General features: G+C 44.1%; 1 pseudogene; it reads right to left on the bottom strand.

Annotated features, from left to right (window-relative positions):
* Positions 1-2222: 2222 nt before the first annotated feature.
* Positions 2223-4179, bottom strand: LOC113179863 (charged multivesicular body protein 2a pseudogene; annotated as a pseudogene).
* Positions 4180-4381: the final 202 nt, after the last annotated feature.

Here is a 4381-nt window from a genome sequence, read left to right as displayed (position 1 = left end):
TGACACAAACACCTTTATTTATAATGTAAGCACAATGACTGGAGGGAAAAATATAGTTCATTTTATGAAAGCGATGTCAGTTTTAGTAATGTGCTGGTGGCAAACTTATTGATTCCGTTTGAAGGGATAACTTTGCCTCTTCTGTCTAGACTCAGGTACGTATCACTGTGTTGTAATCTTTTTAATAAGAGAAGATTTCTCTGTGTCAGGTTGACTTATGTTCTGTCCTCTGGTTTGACAGGAACTGTGACATTAAGCTCTTTCAGAACCGTGAGTGGTCCTGTGAAGGGGTCTGTGGGGCCTGGGTCTTTGCATTGTGAATGGCTGTCCCTTGGTCAGTGTGGAGGACAGATGCAGCCTGATGGTGTGCAAGGATCCAGATGTTCGGGCTCAGCCAGCCACTCTCCAGGGGTGTGTAGCTACCTTTTTATTTGACCTGTGTTGACATTTAAAAGCTAATTCACTTTCTTGTAGAGAGAAACTTATCAGCAAGTGTATATTCTAACACATCACATAAGCATGAAGACATTTTTGCTAGATATTGAAACTTGGGTCTTCACATCTTTACAGTTCATGACCATATTTTCTCATTTTGATTTTAAAGCTTAAATTGCAAAAAAAAATTCCTTTGAATAAAAAAAATACTTCTAGACATAAAACCATTTCAAAGTAGACTTTATTGTTATTTTCACAGTAGTGCTAAATGTCACAACTATAATTTCCATAAAATATATATAATTGCAATAATGTCCTACACTCTTAAGTAAGATTACCCACCTTGGAATTTTTCTTAGGTATGAAAAGCTTCCCCAGGTACGAAATTACTTCTGTATTTCAAATGGCCATAGGACCTTTCTGTCCTGCCTCAGCAACTCCGTCCTTGGCAGATGGTCTTCTCTTTCAGCAGTAGCCAGTCTTAACCAGGGAGTGCTGGGCAGCTCCTGGCCACGGGTCCTCAGAAACCTTATGTGTCCCTCTCTTATAGTTTCTAATGCTTCTCAAGGTCAACAGATTCCAACTCTGCCCTTGGTCTAGTTCACCACGAGTTTCTGTTCCTCTTCTGCATTGAGCCTAATTCTAGTTTTTAATTCTCCCCCCTCAAAACAACTCCTAGCTTCATGGTGGTCCCACTTCCAGGACCTGCACACACACAAGCATAGCAGGTGTGGGCGATGGTTTGACTGCATCCAGTAGAATGTGTGCGTGTGTGTGTGTGTGTATGAGAGAGAGAGAGAGTGTGTGTTTGTGTGTGAGTGTGTGTGTGTGTGTGTAGTGTTGGGTTAGGGTGCATCATCCTGGTGGTACTGCTACAGTGGCTCTTCCTGTATCTACCCCATCTCTACCTTCTAATCAGTAAGGACACACTGGTGATATTCTGCCACCCAACTTCCATACTTAGCTTTGCAAATTCCATCCTTAGCTTTCTTGGGCATAGACCCAACAATGGGTTGGGGACCAAAATAATTCTGCCAGGTGCTAAGACTTTCCAATGTGGGACATAAGATTTCATCTCTGTGACTTCCTGTCGGCAGCCTGCCTGCCTCGTTGTAGCCCACTCACAAATGTCTGGAAAGGACTGAGAAACTGAGATTCCAGGTGCCACACGGACACATAGCTGATGGTATAACCCCGAAGCAACATAAAGGGATCTGACAATTTTTTTTTTTGTCAAGTGGGGGAGGTTATTTTTTAATACCAGCCAAGATTTTGCAGAATAAACATTGTAAGCTAATGAACCTCCTTAAATTCCAAAATGTCACTGATTTGTATAGTTGCAAATTAGATATAGCAGTATGTGGTGCTATAGAAAACCCTGCATAATAGCTGGAGTCTACCCTTTGAGTTAATTGCATGAAAAATCTCTGCAATTATTTTATCAGACCAGATGCAAGGGAATAACTATTTCAGTCCAGATGAGTGTAGAGGGTGGACGAAAAGAGAGGGTGGGGGACAGGGGAAGGGGGGAGGGAGAGAGGGAGAGAAAAAGAGAGAGAGAAACAAGAGAGAATCCCAGATAATAGGAAGTCAAGGTAACAACAGAAAATAAGGATATAGTTAGGACTCAGCTAGAGACTCAATCGCTCTTGGATAGGGATTTTGCCGATAGTATAACACAACATTTTTTGGCGGGGGGGGGGGGAGAAGTTTCCAATTTTATGACAGAGGGGCATGGTAAAGACCCTCGGTGTCTGTTCCCCCACAATCCCCTTGGCAGTGGGTGGTTAGTCTCTTCTTAGGTCCTTGAGTCTCTCTTCCAGATCCGCGTCTGCATCAGCCAGGGCTGAAGCTGTGGCCTCTGCCTTCTTCCCACCAGCACCCACACTCAGTGAGCCTCCAGTGGAGGGGAGGTTTGAGGGTGCATCCATCAGGCTTAGTCCCAGCGCTTCCAGGACCTGGGACACAACAGCATCATTCTCCTCATCATTCATCATCTCCTCCTTCATGTCCATGATCTCTGCCTGCAAACTTGTGTACCTCGCGCCTGGTACGCACCAAGGCTTTTGCCAGGATGCTCACAGCATCCATCTGGCCCTGTTTGGCCATCTTTTTGATATCTGCGATGATTTTCTTCTCCTGGGTCTCTGGTTTCTGTCTCTCCTGGTTCACCTCCCGCATGGCGCAGTTCAGGGCCTGCTGGCTCTGCCACAGTAGCTCCTCTGGTGTCCATGGTGGCTGGAGCCCGCTGGCAGGCCGGAGCTGGCACAGGGACTTGATTCTGCTTCCGGCTCACCAGCACAACATATTTTTAAACTTAACAACTTGTAGCCAATCTGGGATAGCAATGGTCCCTTAGTTCAGTTCCATTTTCGGAACATCCATGACGCCTTCCATCCACTGGGGTAGACATGTGGACCAAAGTGCCTCAGACATTCTGTGACTCCTGCCCTCGGGAAGCACACGGGTCTAGTGGAAAGACAGACAGATGACACTCTCCAGTGCAGTTTGACAAAACAGGAGATCCAGGAGTGTTCAGTTTGAAAGAAGCTGGTGGAAAAATGGGAGGGGGGCAGTGGAGGAGGTCTGCTAGACAGGGGGACTGTGAGCGCAGACTCCTGGGGGTGTGGAAGTCGAGGGGGCTTTGACTGCAAGTGACTTACTGCTGCTGGTGCCCCGAGGAGGCAGGGGAAGGCAGCGGAGGTCCTGGGGCGAGGCTGGGCTGGAGACTGGGGGCCCAGGATAGGGGAGGGCAGGGCCAGGCCGCTGTGTGAATGTGTTGATTGGCAGGATGGGGCTGGGAGGAGGGAGGAACAGGGCTGAGGGTGGGAGAGGGGCACATCTTCATTGTTTTGTTACATTGATCAATAATTGGGGCAACATAACTTATTTTGCAGGCCAGTGCACCTTCTGCCTATAAAGGTTACTTGAAAAACCAGTCCAAAAATCAACTCTGATAAAGTCAAAGCATGTGAATAGGGAAATAGCCTCAGAAAATTAAATTTAAAAGATTCTTAATAGCACTTAGCTTTTAGATATAAGTCTTGGTGAGGTAGTTTCAGAATGTCATTCTTTTTTTTGGTCTCCTTCACAATTAAACACAGTTTAATCTAACATATTAAAACTAGTGACAGCTGCAGTAGTGCTATACGCCTGTAGCCCAAGAACTTGGAAGGCTGAGGCAGAGGACCTCAAGTTCAAGGTCAACTTGGGCAGTTTAGCAAGACCCTGTCTCAAAATAAATAATAAAAAGGACTGGGGAGGTAATCCAGTGGGAGAGAGCCCTCAGGTTCCATACCCAGTACCTAAATAAATACATATAATTAAAAAGTAAAGCTATTGAGTGAAGAATCATGATCTTAAACCCATGTAGCTATTTCTAGCTCCTCTCTATCGTACTGAGTGTATGAGAGTTGACTTACTGTCTCTGTCAATGGTATCTGCTTTTGCTTATTTTTATTCTTATTATATTCATTATCTATTCATTCACTTACTGTAAGAAGATCACTTATTTTTTTTTCTATATTCCCTTATTTCTTCTCCAGGATTCACTACTGTCCTTTGGTTATTTTTGTTTGTTTCCGTTGCACAATTTCATCCTTTCCTACAAGTCTTTGTGTGCATACTCAATATTTTTCTTTTCACGGCTCTAAACTTTACATAAATGTTACTGCATTGAGTTTACCCTTCTGCAATCCGCTTTTCTTCATCAATCTTATTTTTCTCACCCGTGGTAATGCACATAGTTCACTTGTAATACCTGTTGTGTAATATTCCATCATATGGATGTACTAAAATGTTTTTATACATCTCATTTCATCATATGTCCCAGGTTTATTATTTGACTATAGTACAACAGGCATTTTAACATTACAAAAACAATTGGGATGGACATTTTTTCCTCTTGAGAACATAGGCTAGAGTTTCTCTGGGACAGAGCTGGGCC

This window comes from Urocitellus parryii, chromosome 8 (assembly GCF_045843805.1).
Source record: "Urocitellus parryii isolate mUroPar1 chromosome 8, mUroPar1.hap1, whole genome shotgun sequence".
NCBI lineage: Eukaryota > Metazoa > Chordata > Mammalia > Rodentia > Sciuridae > Urocitellus > Urocitellus parryii.
The sequence above is the reverse complement of the archived record's forward strand: the minus strand, read 5'-3'. Positions and strand labels throughout refer to the sequence as shown.